Source organism: Zosterops lateralis (genome assembly GCF_965231275.1).
Source record: "Zosterops lateralis genome assembly, chromosome: W".
Classification (NCBI taxonomy): domain Eukaryota; kingdom Metazoa; phylum Chordata; class Aves; order Passeriformes; family Zosteropidae; genus Zosterops; species Zosterops lateralis.
The window spans coordinates 26,418,181-26,436,635 of record NC_139801.1 but is presented as its reverse complement, the minus strand read 5'-3'; the positions used below and the strand labels follow the sequence as shown (position 1 = coordinate 26,436,635).

The window sequence follows — 18,455 nt, the reverse complement described above, 5'->3', positions numbered from 1 at the left end:
CTCCCACATCACGTAGCCTTTCCCATGACTACATATGGGCTGTGGACTCACACATACTGCAGTGTAATTTTTAAAGATAAACAACTCTAAAGGCAAAGGAGTCTTCATCTCAGGGAACAGAGATGTCTTCTCACTTCTTCACTGGTGCAGAGGGCTTCTTCTCATCTCTCTGTTCAAACATCTCATGGGATCACCAGATCACAGATTCTAATTCAATATTCACTCAGTCAATCACAGATACCTTTGCTCAAATCCACAACTCTGAATGATCATCTCCCCAATTCATATTGTCCACGATTTGAAGGAATATTCTAGCATATTCATATTACAGTCTGTTACCACCACTCACAGGAGATTTTCAGCCTAGGACCAAGGCAACTTGTCATCTCTTCCTCACTTAGGATACAATTTCTCTTCCACCAACCCTGGTATCTTCATACTGTCTCTTTAAATGTTTCCCACTCTGACTTTTCCTCTCCCTCAAGAAGATTAGGGCTTTGGAAGTTTTCATCTGTGCTGAGAAAGAGTTAAATCTGCCCAGGCCTGCAGTGGTCATGTGATCTCTGCCGGCTGCGCTCTAGGCTGCACAGCTGTGGAAACTCAAAGCCCTGCCAATGGGTGAGGCTGGTGGATGCCTTCCCCTCCACCTCTCGATCTCATGGCCTGGGCCTGCTTGAAGCTGCTCCCTGGGGCCCGGAGAGGAGGGGGGAACATAACTCCGCCCCAGCCCTGGCCGGCGGCATGGGCAGCTTCCGGGGTGAGCTTAAAACTCTCTAGATGTTAGCAGCTGGGGCTTTTCCTCTCCTCCTCTGCTGCCAGCTGCTACTGGGCCCAGACATAGCCTGGCTGCACAAGCCCAGTGGGGCAGAGGTGCCTGGCCCGGCCTGCTTGCATGCCGCATGGCCGGTGTTATCTGCTGGTAAGCTGGAAGTGTTATGAATAAAAATGGGCGGAGAAAATATTAATCTCCATAAAACGCCTTTATTGATCAGCTCTTTCAATATTTGCTCGAGGGGTTTTTGGCTGCCCGTGCGTCGTGAAGGAGGAGGGTCTTTTTCAGCTCTGCTGCAGGGAGTTGAGCAGAGCTGGAGAACCTGCCCTCGCTGGGAGCATTCCCAGGGTTCTGAGAGTTCTTTGTTTTCTTCAGGGGTCTCACCTCTGGTTTGGTCTTTTTAACTTACAGCTAGTAAGCAAAACCGGAGAAATTAGCTCTTTTGATCTTTCAGGGTCTACACGGCTTTGAATTGGTTTCTGTGCGTTTCAATTTTGCTTGGTTTTTATTTTATGAGGGGTTTTTTGGTGTTAAACCTTATCCCGAGATGCACCTGGAGTTTTTTATTTGCATGCGGGATCAGCCGGGGCGGGCGGTTGGAGGCTCTTGCGGCCGCGTGGCAGTTCTGTCGCAGCCATGGCGTCTCGGGGTCTTACGCTGCTTCACAGCGGCAGCAACATTTGCGGGGGTTCGGGCCAGGGCTTGTGAGGTGGGGGGTGGAACGTGGTGGGCATGGATTTCTTTCTTTTGGAATGGGGCGGCGGTTCGGCCCGGGGCGGGCGGCATGGCGGCTGCGGGCAGCCGGGACTCTTCTCGGCTCCGGCACGGGGGAACGGCCGGGGGCTGGGGCTGCTCTTCCCCGCAGCTGCGGGCGGCCTGGGCTTTTCTTCTTGGCTCCGGCACGGGGGAACGGCTGGGGGCTGGGGCTGCTCTTTCCTCTCCCGCTCTGTCGGCGGCAGAGCCGGCGGCTCCGCTGGTTCCTCCCGCTCCGTTGTTGGGGTGGGGGGGGCGCGGTGCTGGGGGTCTTTGAAGGGAACGGGTTCTTTTTGTTTTTAAGGTGGTCTGGGAGGAAGGTGCCACGGAGGTGGCTTTTCACTGTTACATTACAGGATAAACATTTTAAAATCTCATTTTTATCAATTCCCTCCTTTTTTCTTTTGATCAGTTTTTTTTAACCTGCATCAACTTGTTTATGGTAATAATTTTTTTTTTTTTTTCTTCTTTTTGGGGTTTAACTTTACTTGTTTAAGTTTGGACTTTGCTCATATCAATCACAGCTTGGTTTTGTTTTGTCATTTTTTGTTTAATTTTGGGGGCTTTCTTTGAGGTGCTTTTGGTGTTAAAAGGAATCCGAATTTGGGCTACATTTTTGACTACTAGGGACTTTTTGTAGCTTATTTTTTTTTTTATCAAACTAATAACCAAATTTTTACTGAGAGGTTTGCCTAGCTAAAACCATTCTCTTATAGAGCACTCTCCAGTTAAGCTTTGCTCCAAGGTGGCAGTATTTTTTATGACTAATTGTTTTTTCTCATCCTGACAGGTTGAGAGTTGCAGATCAGCAAAGCAAGTGTGGTTTGGGTTGATATAAACTCTTATTGAGGACTTTGAGTTCTTCTCATCATTGATGAGGGAATGCCTCTCTGAACCAGCTCCTCTCATGGGTCATGAGTCTTTCCAAGAGTCCAGTATGAACCTGTCTCATTTCTTTTGGTCTCACCTGGGCTTGCCTCTTGGTTCTAGGAGCTTTTTTGGTTCAGTTTTTAGAGTTTTTCTTTTCTTCACTTTCACACTTGGCTGTTAACTTTTAGGTAGCTTTTTTTGGGTTGTGCTCTATGAGAGATTTTTAAATTTTGTAGTAATTTTCTCAATAATTTATACTAATTCAAAACAACAAACAATCCCACAGCTTTTGTGATTGATATGCGCTTTCAGTCACAACATTACAACAATAACAACAAACTTTTAACAACAATATCACAACCACTAATACAAACAGTAAAAAAACCTTCTTGTATGCAATATGTAGTCTGGGTGTTTTTTGAAAGTCATTTTTGAAGAGTTTGAATATGAAACAACAGTCTATGGGGGATGATGTTTTGAAAGGTCTGTGCTGGACAGGATGTTTGGAGGTAGTGTTGCTGGTCCTTTCACTCTGGTCTTTAGCAGCACCTGGAAAGGACTTATATTTTGGGGTTAATGGAGTAAGGGGAGACGTTTGGGGATTTTTGGATTTTGGTTTTCTTTCTTGGTAACCTCCTGGGTTAGAGGGTTAAGAAGAATGGAAGTTTAAACATTTCTTAAGGGGAAGCTCTTATGTTAAATTGGGGCCAGGTTTTAATTTACAGAAGAGCTAGAGGCAAACAAACAGCTTAGCCAATTTAGCTGTGTTTCCTCTATTAATTTGGTTTTTACAATTTTGCAAGTCATACATTTTATGACTTTTTAAGTTTCATCATCTTCCTCCTTTAATATACTCTCTAATGTATCTTTTTCTCTCTTGATTGCCTCATCAAATGATATCTTTTGGCAATCCCTTTTTAGGTGCCCTATTCCTTCACAATAGAAACACTTCCGAGTTTCCCCTTGTCTTTTAGGGGTCACCCAAGGTAGTACATTATTTCTTTGCCCTCTGACTGGCTTCCTATCCTCTCGGTGGGGTGAACTCTGGTTAGGTACACTTTCTCTAGCCACAGCTACCATGATTTTTCCCTTTGTTATGGTTTTTTCTTCTTCCCTTCTTAAATAGACTTATAAGGCTTCCCTTAACAAGTCATTTATTCCTCTATCTTGCCAGTCTTCCATCTTTTCTAATTTTCTTCTAATATCTGGCCAGGACTTTGTAACAAACTGTGTTTTAAGTAACACCTGGCCTTCAGGGCTTTCTGGGTCAATATTAGAATATATTCGGAAATTTTGCTTTATTCTGCTCAGCCAAGTGGCTGGGGTCTCATCTTTTCCTTGCATACTATCAAATGCAAATTTTGAGTTATTGCTTCTGGGGACTTACTCTTTAATTCCTTTGATTATCAAATTTCGATAATCATCCATATTTCTCCTGTCCTCTTCCCTATTTGGATTCCACTTTGGGTCACTTACTGGCAGTTTATGTTCACCTGGGGGCCCTATTCTATTCTCCCTTTCCCAAATCCGTATCCCTGCTGTTCGAATCATCCTCATCTCCTCGGGGCTAAATAAAATTCTGAATATAGAATTTATTTCCACCCCACGTGAAGGTATTGGGACCCAGGAACTGATCTACCTGTTCAGCCACCCCCACTGGATCTTCTACTAAGTTTCCTAGTTCCTTTTTGAAGTTCCTGACCTCTGAGGCTGTCAGAGGGGCATTTACAAATCCCACCCCTCCAGCAACTCCGCCCATTGGAACCTCTCTCAAGGGAAAAAGCTTAGCTTTTGATCTTGTGTTATAAGAATGTCCCTCTGGATTATTTTCAGGAGGACGCTCTATGCTTGGGGTGGGCAAATTTGGTTCCCAGTTTGCAGGTGGGGCTGGAACCATGGATGACAAGGGAGAAAAAACATAGCTACTGTTAGGGGAAACTGGGGGTATTTCTGTTGTATAGAAGGGGTTAGTACTGGATGGGGGGAGACTCACCGGAGGGCTGGTTAGGGAGGGGGCAAAGGTATTGGTAGGGGGAGGAACAGGGGAATTAGTTTGAGGGATTTGAGGGTGGCTTGAGGCTGAAGGTAGGGGGGAAACAGGGGTTACAGTTTGGGGAAGTCGGAAGGGGTTTCCAGGGGGAACCTGGGGCATATCTGGATATGCGGGAGGGGGAGGTAAGTAACTAAGTGGATCCCAGATGGGGCCATTCTCTTCTTTATCACTTTTTTCTTTTTTCCCCTGTAACTTACAAATCTTTATGTTCTCTCTATTTCTGCTTTGTTCTTCCCAACAAGCAGCATACTGCACTTGTTCTGATTTTTTGTCACCTTGGGCTCTCAGATGCTGATTTAACTGAGCACACATCCAAGGGTCTGTTGTTCCGTGCCATGGCCATTCTCCAGGTAAACTCAGAGTAGGCCATACCTCTATACAATAATGGATCATCTTGATCCCATCTAAATTTCTAGTACTTTCCTCCCTGTCCCACTGTTCTAACATCTTTCCTAGTTGGCTCCCTGGAGGGATGTGTGGTATTCTCTCTTTTTGTATTTCAGCCTCTCTAGGCCTACTTATCCAAGTACCCATTTTTACTTGGTGAAATTTATTCAAAATTTTTTTGAAAGCTCTTTCACTCACACTCACTCACTCACACTCACTCGTGAGCTCTGGAAGCAGTTCGTATGACCCGCCCTTAGGGCCCCAACCACTGCCACAGCCAGCCCCCGGTACCCGTCAATGGCCTCAGCACTCCTGGTGCTTTCGTCACCACCCCAGCCGGTACCCTCTTTCACTCCTGCGCGTCCGGCGTATCCCCGTAAGCAGCCGGTCAACCTGGGCCCAGGGTTCCAGTCGCTACTTCAGCCAAGATACACACACACAGCATGTGACTCACTCACTCGCTCTATCGTCAAGTCCCTCGCATGTTGGAACTTCCCTAACTTTCACTCACTGCACCCGGTAGCACCGGCCTTAAATACCCCCGACCAGCTTTACCACTCCGTGTCCGGTAGCATGGCGCTCCTGGCCACCCCCGCTTTACACGACACACTCAAGCCCAGTAGCGTATCTAATCCGACCCCCGACCAATGCACTCTTCACACCCGGTAGCGTGCTCCCTTTTAGCACCCCCGTCCAGTGTGACCGTCCTGTACCCCGTCAGTTACCTCAGCCTGGCCACCCCTCCCCTGGGAGCAGCCCCTGGTAACCTCGGCCAGTACCCCTTGCTCTCCCCACACCCCTGCAGGTCCCTGGGAGCAGCCCCTAGCCACCCTTTCTCCTGTGTTGGTGTGGTGCGTGCCTCACACACTTGTCCCTGGCCTCCCCGCACACTTGAGGTGACCTGGGTGGTTTGCCCCTACAAGTTTAGGGGAAACCCACAGTACCACTTACTCTATGACGTGCCACTCACACTTTATTTAGCCTCCGCACGTCCAGAGGGGGGTCCCCTACACCCCTGGAGACGCCTCGCTCACTCTGTTTCCTTCCGCTTCCTCCTGGTCCTGACCACTCCTCTCGCGAAGAGGTGGAAATGCAGTACTGAGGAGTCCTCACTCGCTTTGGGGGTCCGAGTTACCGGCCCCCGTCTCACACACACACACACACACACACACACACACACACTCGCACGTCTCCTGCTCCCACCACCGAGTTTATACTTACCCGGTGCTCCTCAACGGCGCCCCCTTGTGGCTGCCGTGTGTCCCTCGAGGCTGGCGTGCGTTGTCCTCTTTGGTCTAGGAGGCCAGCTGTCCAGGAGGTCCAAGGTGGGCGGCGCCTTCCCGTCTCGGTTCTCTTCTGGGCGTGGCCAATCCCGGATGAGCTCCCAGTTGTTATGAATAAAAATGGGCGGAGAAAATATTAATCTCCATAAAACGCCTTTATTGATCAGCTCTTTCAATATTTGCTCGAGGGGTTTTTGGCTGCCCGTGCGTCGTGAAGGAGGAGGGTCTTTTTCAGCTCTGCTGCAGGGAGTTGAGCAGAGCTGGAGAACCTGCCCTCGCTGGGAGCATTCCCAGGGTTCTGAGAGTTCTTTGTTTTCTTCGGGGGTCTCACCTCTGGTTTGGTCTTTTTAACTTACAGCTAGTAAGCAAAACCGGAGAAATTAGCTCTTTTGATCTTTCAGGGTCTACACGGCTTTGAATTGGTTTCTGTGCGTTTCAATTTTGCTTGGTTTTTATTTTATGAGGGGTTTTTTGGTGTTAAACCTTATCCCGAGATGCACCTGGAGTTTTTTATTTGCATGCGGGATCAGCCGGGGCGGGCGGTTGGAGGCTCTTGCGGCCGCGTGGCAGTTCTGTCGCAGCCATGGCGTCTCGGGGTCTTACGCTGCTTCACAGCGGCAGCAACATTTGCGGGGGTTCGGGCCAGGGCTTGTGAGGTGGGGGGTGGAACGTGGCGGGCATGGATTTCTTTCTTTTGGAATGGGGCGGCGGTTCGGCCCGGGGCGGGCGGCATGGCGGCTGCGGGCAGCCGGGACTCTTCTCGGCTCCGGCATGGGGGAACGGCCGGGGGCTGGGGCTGCTCTTCCCCGCAGCTGCGGGCGGCCTGGGCTTTTCTTCTTGGCTCCGGCACGGGGGAACGGCCGGGGGCTGGGGCTGCTCTTCCCCGCAGCTGCGGGCGGCCGGGGCTTTTCTTCTCGGCTCCGGCACGGGGGAACGGCTGGGGGCTGGGGCTGCTCTTTCCTCTCCCGCTCTGTCGGCGGCAGAGCCGGCGGCTCCGCTGGTTCCTCCCGCTCCGTTGTTGGGGTGGGGGGGGCGCGGTGCTGGGGGTCTTTGAAGGGAACGGGTTCTTTTTGTTTTTAAGGTGGTCTGGGAGGAAGGTGCCACGGAGGTGGCTTTTCACTGTTACATTACAGGATAAACATTTTAAATTTCATTTTTATCAGAAGGAAAAAAGGACTGTCTTGGACAAAATCAGGATTTTATATGGCTATTCCCAAAAGTCACATTCAGCATCCTCAGTAGTCAAACAATGTGTCAGTATCTAAAACTGACCTCTGATAGCTGCCTGTCCCTTCCATGGGAAATCATAGCTCCTGACAGGGCAGTATTCCATATTCCTCCAACTAAAAACCAAACTGTGGTAACCCATGACAGGAGTGAAGCAATATCCTATTTCCATGGTTCACCAATGACCATGCTGCCTCCTTCTCCAAGGTGCTGTCTGTTTGGCACTGCAGCTCTTTGGTAGTCCTTGAAGGTCAGTGCCACGGGGTCCTAGTATTTATTCTTGCAACACCTCAAATAGTACTCTGTTTCTTGTTCCCCCTTGTAAAGGCCCAGAGAAGCTGACTTTAGTCATGAGGTGCATCCTTCTGTCCCCCTCCCCAGGCTGCACTATGATCCGAAAAATGCTCATTAGGCCTTGGCCTTGACTAACTGCACTTGGACTAAGCCCCTATTGAGTTTATGAGAAACACTGTCCCCAGGAACTAACAGCTCAGCTTATTCTGTGATTTCTATTTTTTAACAAACAGCCTTAGAAACTTACTTTTCCTCCCTGAATAACAACCGAACTGGAATAATATTTTTGTTATTGGACCTTCAAAGAAAATTACTGACTCAAATTGCAGCCAGGATGGAAAATTACTATGACTAAAGCTCATTCTCCAACAACACTATAAACAGCAGTCCAATGTGAGACCGTTTGAACTCTTGATTCCCAGAAGATAAGGGGACAATGTGTATGTCTCAAATACTGAAAACCAGATGGCTGTGGAGCCAGCCAAGGACTGGCCGCCATAAGAAAAAACAAGGTTTGGCCTGAAAAGGGGGGTGTCCTGATTTAGGGCAAATTTGGGAGGAAACCTCCAAATGGGGTTCCTCTGGAGAACAAACTTAAATGGCCTGTCTGTCCCAGCTGGTCCGGGAAAAGAACTTCCTTGGAAAAAAGTGGAAAAAACTGTTTATTTAACAAACAAAATGCCCACAAGCATAAGGAATGAATAATATAAAACAATAAAACTTCTCGCTGGTCCGAAGAGAGATGGCAAAACTGAGAGAAGTCCTTGCCGTGAGTTAGCTCAGCTCTCTCAGTCTCTTCTCAGTCCCAGTCCCTTTGGTGCTAGAAAATGCTGAGGTCCAGGCCCTAGTGGGCCGCAGGTGCCAGCTCCCTGGTCCTCTTCTGGGTTTTTCAGTCCAGATCAGATTTAAACAGTCCCAAGAAAAAGGAAAAAAAACAGTGTAGGAAGCTTCTTTGCCTCAGCTAGCTAGACTAAGTAAAAGCAGAAAAAACAACTCTCTGTCTGGCTGCTGTCCATGCATCTGACAAACAACACTGTCCCGAGGAAGAAGAAAATGCAGAGGAGTGAACACTGTTTTTCAAAACAAACTGTGTGCTTCTTCTTTCCCTGCTCACTCTCAGAACCAGTCTTAAAGGTACAGAACACAACATACAGCACACAAAGGACAGACGATTGGGGATACCAGCATCAGTCACCCTAGGACAGGGGGCCATGCAGAGGTAGGGTAGCACTTTTCTGGGATAAACAGTAGTTCCTGGAGATAAGCACAACACAGTACAGTGCAAACACAGGAATGAGGTCAAGAAGTGGGCATAGATTATAGGGGGAGATTAGGACTACCAAAGACCCTCAAAGCCCTCTGGCTCATTTCCAGAAAGGTCTGAAAGAATGGACTGCGCATGAGAATTAATGTGCATAGAAACCAAGAAACCTGTCTTCAGGGCAGAGAAACCTATCCATAAAAATGTGCCCACCCCTCAAGCCCCCCAAGCCCAGGCAGCATCCCCAGGACCCTGGACATCTCATCAGATGGACCAATGCTGCTGGACTGATGCTGTAACCAGGACTGGTGATCTCTTTTTCTCTTTCTTTTTCTCTTCCACTCTTTAATGTCTTCCTTTCTGTCTTTCCTTTCACCCTATCCCTTTATCCAAAACCCACTGCCGTGTGCTTATAGAGTAGGTCAGGGACTAACACCAATTTCTGTGCCAAGTGTGTAATTTACTAATAAAACTTTCTCGTTGTTTGCAGACCCTCTGACTTTGGTCATTCCTTTTGAACATGAGCATTTATGAATCTTAGGTGCTCCTTTCCCCTTAAGAGTGGATCTTTGTTGGAACCCTGGGTACTGAGAATTTTAGACTTTCTATGCTGACAGGCACTGATCCCCAAGAAAACACTACATTTGACCTGAGGCCTTGGAAAAGGCTTCCATAATTGAATGATAGCACTGGGATTATGGGTGTGTAGTTTGAGTAGAAGTGTGTAATATCACATGGTGGAAAACTTAGAGTTTAAGGTTTTAGTAGTAACATATATAAAGCAAGATGGAGGTTTTAGGGTGTAGGCTAATGAGACATAGATTTGAAAAATCCCAGCTGTTCCTTTATAGTAGATTTAAGAACATATACTGTATGTTAGAATGTATTCCAAGTAGTATTTTAGAATATATGAGATTGCATTTTAGAAGACATTTAGTGAACACTGAATGCTTTGACTGTTACCCTTTTGCATATTTTTTTACCACTACAAGTACTGGGAGCCTTGGCGATAGTCAGAAGAACTAGCCTAAACAGCAGAATAACAGGGTTAAGGGCGCAGATAAAGAAAAGAACACAGACTCTTAGATGGTATGTTCCCTGGAAAACGTGCCAAGAGGGCCAAAGCACACATGGGAGAGATAAAGGTGAAGAGGTGAACCCCAGGAGACCACCACCACGGCCTGATGACCACCACAATGGACTGAGCATGCCCAGAAAGGCGTGGAGTTAATTACCATACCGAGCGAGAATGGGCGGGGTCAGGGAATGAATATGTATAAAGGGAGACTGTGGAATGTCATACATATGTAAGACCTCAGGGAATAATAAGGGGGGGCAAGTTCCCTGGTGGGTATGTGTGTCTTTGGTGAAATTATTCCCCACGCATCTCGACGTCGATACATACATACCACTCCAACAACTATTTTTTAGTTGTAGAGTTTTTTCCACGGCATTTCCGTTAAGTCTTTCTTTTTCGCCTCATCTGGTCTCTACCACCATTCTTTCAACAACCTCAAAACACTGCCTAATAAGGTCCTATAATTCCCTGGAGACCTCAAGCTGCTGGATAGGCTTGCACAGCCAACAGCTATTTGGGGTGACCAACAGTAGCAGTCCAACAACTAGTAGGATGTGCTGCCTTCCTCATGCACCCTTCTGCTTGAACTGCTGCACAAGCTCTTGCACCATTCCTCTCAGGCACTGTTCCCTACAGCACCACACTTTGTCACTGGCACTTCCTAGAGGCCAGTTATATGTGAATTCCTGTGGTTTGAACTAGCTGCACCAATAGTGGGGACCACCCAACTCTCTCATGCCCCTCTTATGAGACCTGTTGACTACTGGCCAGTCCCTACACACACACAGAGCCCAAGGGTATTGGGGGCCCAGAAAGCTTCTCAAATATTACATTTGGGGTCATTGGTTGGAGACAGAAACGCCAGGAACTCACTAAACATTCTCAACAAACAGTCAAGAGTTTATTACTGCAGCTCTTTTTATAGGGTTGTGGGTTTTTTGCCGATTTTCTAAATTTTTCATTTTTTTCACGAACCACAGCTGCTCTAAGCTGCTGTGGCCAGGCAGCAAATTTAACAATTTCTACTTCTCCAGCATAGGATAATTTGGTAAAAAGTTTGCACACTGAGTCCCAAAATTGGACATTACCACAATCTTTAGCAGTCAATTCAGGGAATTGATTAAAGAGAAATTTTAGAAACTTTTTCAAGTCCTTTTTAGAAAACTTAACATCAGCTTCTGCAAGCTGAGAACAAATCCTTAAATAGACACTCTTTTTTGTAGCAGAATTTACCCCACCCATGGTGTTAGAGGTTAAAATTCGCTACAATGTTACACACAGCGAAAACAAGAAAAAACTACAGCAGACAAATCCACCCAACCACGTGTCGAGGGGGAGGGGGTGGCCGCGCCGCCGCGGCCACAAGGTGTTGCTGCAGAGCAATAGAGAAAGAAAAGCAAGCCCACAGCCCCCCTGAAGCTATGTTCTCGTAGAGAAAAAAAAAAAAAAAAAAAAAAAAAAAAGAGGACGGATTTCCCAAAACGAAACACAGTTTTTGCGAATCGGTGCACTTGCAAACGACTTCTTAATTTCCTTACTTATGAGGGGAAGGCACCCTTGTTCCACCAGGAACTTACATAGTTAAAAAAATATTTTTTTTTAACTTACTGTCCGAAGAAGAAAGAAGAGTTTTCGCTGTGGCTGCTCCACGCCTGTGAAAGGACCCCTTCTGGGTACTCGAGAGGGCTGTCCTTTTCTTGCCGAGGGTGTTTTTTTCGGTGATGCAAAACAAGCCAGAGTTACTTTAATTCTGTATCCTGAATTGCCACACGGTGGCGGATTAGCAGCAATGCTTCTGGTCACAGCTCCTGATCCCAGTTCTCCGAGCACGTGCTCATCTCGCTGTGCTGAGGGCTGTCGGAATCCTCTGCCCCACGAATTGGGCGTCAGTTATCACGGTTCCCAGAGCAGCCCACTGGCTAGCTGGGCTCTGTTGTGATATGGTGAAGTTTTAGGCAGGTCCGGATTCCAGGCAGGAGCGTGCTTGCTTAAGAGAAAGAAGCGACTCACACTTGGTGGTAAAGAAGGTGTTTATTCAGCGTGAAAGCCGAGGTGTTCAAGGCTTGAGTGTGGGTGTGAGTGATCGTCAGAGTCCCGATTTTGGGTCCCTCCTTCTCTTATGAACAGGGGTGTTACTCATGGAAATGAGGGGGTTTGACAAAGGTAGACGGGGTGTGACTTCGCCATTTAGGGATAAGAGGGGCGTGTAGAAACTTGAAGCCTTGGCCAATTTACCTGGCTTTAGCCAGGGCCATCAAGTGTCCATGATAAGATACAATAGATTCTCGAAGACTGGAGCCAGGGCTATCCAGCAGAGACAAAGCACTGGGCTAGGGTATTGAGAAAATACAATGGAGGGATCCAGGGCTATAGAAGGGACATACTATGGAAAGGGGGAAACCCATTATGTGACTTAACTACAGGTATTTGGGAAAGGGGATGGGGGTGGATGAACACTTACAGTAACTGGGATACAAAAATTATACAGAATTAGAAAACCCAATCCCACACCACTACACACAGCTTTAGATGACTGAGAACAAAACTTAATTTGGATTTTGAAATCTCAACTGAAATTGTAGGACTTTTGGAAGAGGAAAGTAAATACTTTGATGCCTCTTCTTTCTTCTTTGGAGGGATAAAAATAGCCTAGAAAATTATTGTGAGTTTTATACAGAAGAAAATTATTAAATTAAAATAAATCCCTTAAATATTACACAGTATTATACTGAAACGTCGATGCACATTTGAAAAGAAGATAGTTTAGTATTGTTAGTGTTATATATAAAAGGGCAGAGATAATATTAATCTCCTTAAAATGCCTTTATTAATCAGCTCTTACAATGGTTGCTCGAGGGGTTGTGGCCAGCCGCTGCTGCGCCGTGGAGGAGGAGGGTGCTGGTCAGCTCTGCTGCAGGAAGTTGAGCAGGGCTGAAGAACTCTTCCCTCGCTGGGAGTGTTCCCAGAGTTCTGAAATTCCTTTGTTTTCTTCGGGGTCTCACCTCTGGCTTGGCACTTTGAAGTCACAGCGAGTCATAGAAACTGGAAAAATCAGTTCCCCTGATACTCTAGGGTTTACACGGCTTAGTATTGGTTTATGTGTGTTTTAATTTTACTTAGTTTTATTTTTATAAGGGGTTTTTGGTGTTAAAAGAGTCCCGAGATGCACCTCGGGTTTCTAATTTGCATGTACAGGGTCGCCCCCTGGGAGACAGGGGCTGCGGGCTTTTCATGGCAGTTTTGCAACCAGACATGGCGTCTTGGAAGTTTCACGCCGCCTCACAGTGGCGGCAGTGTCGGCGGGGGTTCGGGCCGGGGCGGGCAGCTTGGCGGGGACCGCGGGGACACCAGCCCCGCGGCAGCGGCGGTCTGGGCGCGCCACGTGGTGGTTTTGCGGGCTTTGGAGTTTTCCGCGCCGGGGATCGGGCCGGGCAGCCGACTGCTCGGCGGCTGGAGCCGTGCCGGGGGTCGCTGTGCCGGGGCGGGCGGCTCGGCAGCCTCGGGGACTGTGGGGACACACGATACCGCTTCAGCAGCGGCGGCAGCGGCGGAGGGGGTCCGGGCCAGAGCGGCCGGGAGCCAGCTTCGCGGCGGCGGCAGCGCCAGCTGCTTCGGCAACGGTCTTTTTCGCTCCGGCGTCGGGGGGAGGGGGGGAGCTCGCGGTGCCGGGTTTCTTTGAATGGAGCTCTGTTTTTAAGGTGGTCTGGGGGGGCCACGGAGGTGGCCCCTCACTGCTACATTACAAGATAAACATTCCAAATTTTATTTTTATTATTAGGACTAAAACTGTTAAAAGTACATAGAAACCAGCATTCGATTTGGCATCTGTTTCTATGGCAACTATTTGTTGTATCCGATTATTGAAAACATTACCAAAGGAGATTTTAATGCGTCTCAATTCTGTGGGTAGTCTTTTCTGGGGTTGCTCTGTATGCTGATCACTTGCATAACCACGGATGAATGGGCTGTGGTGGCTGTGGTGGCTGCGGTGGCTGGGAGGGCACTCGCCACTCCCTGTGGCCATCTTGCCTAATGCCCTGCTCTCTGGTCATGGTAAGGGGGGGATGTGCCACTTGGGAGCCCCCTAGGATGGTGAGCTGCAGTGGGCTGTGCTAGTTCCCCCTCACCATCGCAGGAAATAGCAACGGGACCCTGGTTACAGCAGGAGCAGTAGAGACAGCAGGGGTTGGGGATAGTAGTTCTGAGGCAGCTCGTAGGCCTTTCCCAGCCCACAAGATGGTGCCCACGCCTTACTGGGCAAATCCTGCCACGTCGCGGGGGGAGGGGGGGGGCAGGGAACGTGGCACTGCTTCTGCGGCTGCTGCCTCTGCTGGGGCCACTGCTGCCGGGGCCATGGGCTCAGTACTGTGCTCCCACAGCTCCACAGCCCTGCCCCCCCCCCCTCCCCCCCGCCATCTTTGCTGCTGCCTCGCTCTGCTGGTTTCTGGGGCCACTCGCAGCCAGCATGATGTGATGTCTCACAGTCTCGGGCACTGCCTGTCCTAGCTGGGTCTCCCACTTCAGTGCTGACTGCAGTGTTGGCTCCCTCAGTTTTTCCTAGGTTTCTCAAGTCCCGACTGCGGATGCAGCAGTATGCGGCAGCCTGCGGCCCCAAGCCCCGGCAGCTCCACACATAGGGTGGGTGAGCGCAATGCCGGGACAGTTCTGGTGGTGGGGCTGTCCTCTTCTGGCCTCTGGTGATGCAGCGCCGTTTCCTCCGTTTTTTTGTGGGCGCACCGGAGGAATTCCTGAAAGCCACGGCAGGGGCAACTCCAGCTGGTGCTCCTGCATGCTCAGCGTGGCATCTCTCCCCCTACAGGCTACCTCCTGCGCTCTGCCATTTTGGATGAGTGACTCCAGTGTCATGTGCTCTCCGCCATCTTGGGTCATCCGTGTCCGAAGTGCATGGCATCTGGTTTTTCGGCAGGCTGCCTCCGCGGCGCGTTAAGGGGTGTACAGCCCAAAGATGGTCCTTGTAGCTGGGGCATGGGGGGCCCCGAGCATTCTGAGGATGGACCTGGCCCCGGTGGGGGAGCTCTGGTGAATAATGGCCCTTCTCCCCTCGGTTTTTCACTCACCGCTCTGCCCCGCTCCGCGTCCTTGGCAGGTGTTTCGGCAGGTGGTGTCCGCAGCATCTTTACTGCTGTCTCTGCATCCCACTCGGCTTCCAACTGCCCCAGCAAGTCCAAAACAATTTTTCAGGGCTTTATAATGTTCAGTCCATGGCTCCCAGACCACGCCAGCAAGGCTAGCAATGCCTGCTGCATATACTTTACTCCCCATTTAGGTACAAAGAGAATCAATACCTTGACGATGGGGTTTTCTTCCAGTGAAAACCATTGTCCCATGTCTTCAGAGCCATTTTGTATTTACAAAGGGGAATCAGGTTTTTTGTTGGCTCTTCATGCCGTTTTTGGTCGGCTCTTCACACCATTTTTGGTCAGCTCTTCACGTCGCCATGGTTTTATACAGCCTGATGGGCTGTTTGGTCTCTCCCCACTCTGCTCATGGGATGGCTGTCGTTCACACACAGGGGGCACCACGTGTTATGTGCAGTCATAGGTTGGAGACAGAAATCATGACTCGAGTCTTCTTGATCAAAAGACAAACAGCTGGTTTTATTGTTCAGAACCTTCTTACATAGGGAGTTCAAAAACTCTCGGATCTAGACACTGATTGGTCTGGGTCTTAACACCACCCATCTCCCTGGCCAATGATATGTCTGCATTTAGGGTTGGGAGGGATTGGTTGAGGTCTCTGTTTGAGTTTAAATCTATCATATGATTGTTCACCTAGGGAATTGTTTATTGAACTAGGAAAACCAAATTGGGTTTCTTATTTGTCCTGGTTTAAGGCAAATTTTGGGAGGAAACTTCTGAATGGGGTTCTTTTAGAAAGCAAATTTAAGTGGCCCCCTCCCCCAACTGGTGCAGGAAAAAATTTCCTTAGAGAAAAGTGGAAAAAATTGTTTATTCAACAAGCAAAGTATTCACAAGCATAAAAAAAAGAATAATGTTAAACAATAAAACCTCTCACCATTCTGAAGTGAGATGGCAAAATTGAGAAAGTCTTTGCTGTAGATTGTAGCTCAGCTTGCCCAGTCTCTTATCAGTCCCTCTGGCACTGGAAAATGCCATCCTGGGCCCCAGTGGGCTGCAGGCATGAGCTCCAGGTGTTCTCTGGGTTTTTCAGTCTAGAACAGATTTAAACAGTTTTAAGAAAAAGAAAAAAAAAAACACAGTCCAGGGAACTTCTCTGCCTCAGCTAGCAAAAACTGACTAAAAAGCAAAAGAGAGCTCTTTCTTGCTGTCTATCCGTAGTCAACACAGTCTAGGAGCATAATGCAGAGGAGTGAGTGCAGTTTCTGCAAAAAAACTGCGCGCTTCTTCTTTTCCCCCCTTTGCTCTTGGAACCAGTCTTAAAGGTGTAGAACTTTATATCCAGCATAAACAGAACAGACACTTGGGGATACAAGCATCAAAAAGTCACCCCAGGACATTATTATAGCCAGATTTATCTGTCCAGCTACAGACTAGCTATACTGTGACTCTCAAACACCCTCCAGGGCTTCATAAGCATCACACTTTTCTCAGCACACTGCAAATACTACTGCTGCTGCTACTGCTATTGCTGCTGCTGGCATTGGCTTCCCATGGTTCAAACTGTCTGGGGAACAGCTACCACCATCCAAGCAAATGGAGCTCCAAACTGAAATCAAACACAAAAAGGAAATACACAGAGGGTGGAAGCAGGGACAGACTACTTGGGGCAAAGATATTGCCCATACATATATCAAGAATGCTCTGAAGATTGTCGTGTGCACACTCCTCACTCCCCATGCCCAGCTCAAAGGGAGTAGAAGAATATCTGCACTAGTTTTATACTTTTTTGGGCAATAGTGGATGCTCTGTGAATCTTAAAGATTCCTTACTAAAAGGCACTGAAGGGTTGATTTGCCATCCTGACAAAAGAACCAGAGGCCACTGATGTGTTAGAAACCAACAGAGAGACGTCTGTGAAATGCCACAAAGGAATTAGGTTGTGTTCCTCTAAAAAGCTGACAAGGTCAATAGGCCCACTAAAGTGCCTCTGTAGCAATGCATGCAGCATGGGTAACAGACAGGAAAAGATGGAAACTACTATGCACCTGGAAAGCTATGATTTAATTGCTACCATTGAGATTTGGTAGGACAAATCGCATGACTGGAGCACTGCAGTTGATGGCTATAAACTCTTCAGAAAGCACAGGCAAGGAAGAAGGGATGGAGGGGTTGCCCTCTGTGTAAAAAAATGGATTGACTGTAGAGAGCTGTCTTAGAAAACCAGTACTAAATGGGTTGAGACCGTTTGGGTAAAAATAAGGGAAAAGCCAACAAAGGAAACCTCATGGTTGGTGTTTGCTTCAGGCTGCCCGATCAAGGTGAGGATGTCAATTAAGCATTTTTACTTCAGCTGCAGGAAGAATCACACTCACAGGCTCTGATCCTCCTGGGGGACTTCAACCACCCTGACACCAGCAATCTCTCTTCTCACAACCTGAACCTTGAGGTCTGTATCCAAGACAGGGGGGAAGCAGTCCCTCCCATCATGGGAGAAGATCAGGTTTGCGACCACATAAGAAACCTGAGCATACATAAATCCACAGGACCACACAACATGAATGCCAGGGTCCTGAGGGAATTTGCTGATGTGGTTGCTAAGCCATTCTCCATTGTATTTGAGAAGTTCTGGCAGTCAGACCACATCCCCGATGACTGGAATAAAGGAAGCATTGCGCCCATTTTTTTAAAATGTTAAAAGGACCACCCTGGGAACTACCAAACAGTAGACCTCACCTCCGTGTCCAGTAAGATCATGGGACAGATCCTCCTGGAAGATATATTGAGGCATACGGATGACAGGGAGGAGATTAGCACAGCCAGCATGGCTTTACTAAAGGCAAATTGTGCATGATCATTTTAGTGGTCTTCTACAATGGACTGACTGCATCAGTGGAAAAGGGAAGAGCTGCAGATGTCATCTACGTGGATTTCTGTAAGCCCTTTTAAATGGTCTGCCAAAACATTCTGGCCACTAAATTGGAGAGATATAGGGACTGTTAGATGGATAAGGAATTTGCTAGATGGCCATGTCCCAAGACTTATAGTCAACAGTGCAGTGTTCAAGTGGAAACCCACTGACAAGTGGTGTCTTTCAGGGGTCCATATTAAGACCAATACTGTTTAATATCTTCATCAATGACACAGTGAGTTTGAGTGCACCCTCAGCAAGTTTGCAGATGACACCAAGCTGAGTGGTGCAGTTGACATCCCTTCCCTTTGTGTTCCTCTAAAAAGCTGACAAGGTCAATAGGCCCACTAAAGTGCCTCTGTAGCAATGCATGCAGCATGGGTAATAGACAGGAAAAGGGAAGGAATGGGATGCCATTCAGAGTGATTTTGACAGTCTAGAGAGGAGTGGGCCCATGCAAATCTCAT

At 48.1% G+C, this 18,455-nt stretch overlaps 1 protein-coding gene across 6 annotated transcripts in view; it reads left to right on the top strand.

Moving 5' to 3' along the window:
- Positions 1-18,455, top strand: part of LOC310922190 (transcription factor RFX3-like) — a 214,089-nt gene that overhangs the window by 91,929 nt on the left and 103,705 nt on the right. Inside the window, exon 1 of one of the 6 annotated variants that reach the window (XM_083882607.1) lies at positions 17,948-18,012. The exons of the other annotated variants lie outside the window; for them this stretch is intronic. The gene's annotated coding sequence lies outside the window, so the exon portion shown is untranslated. Of the gene's footprint in view, positions 1-17,947; positions 18,013-18,455 lie in introns of those variants that run through there. 6 annotated transcript variants of the gene reach the window in all.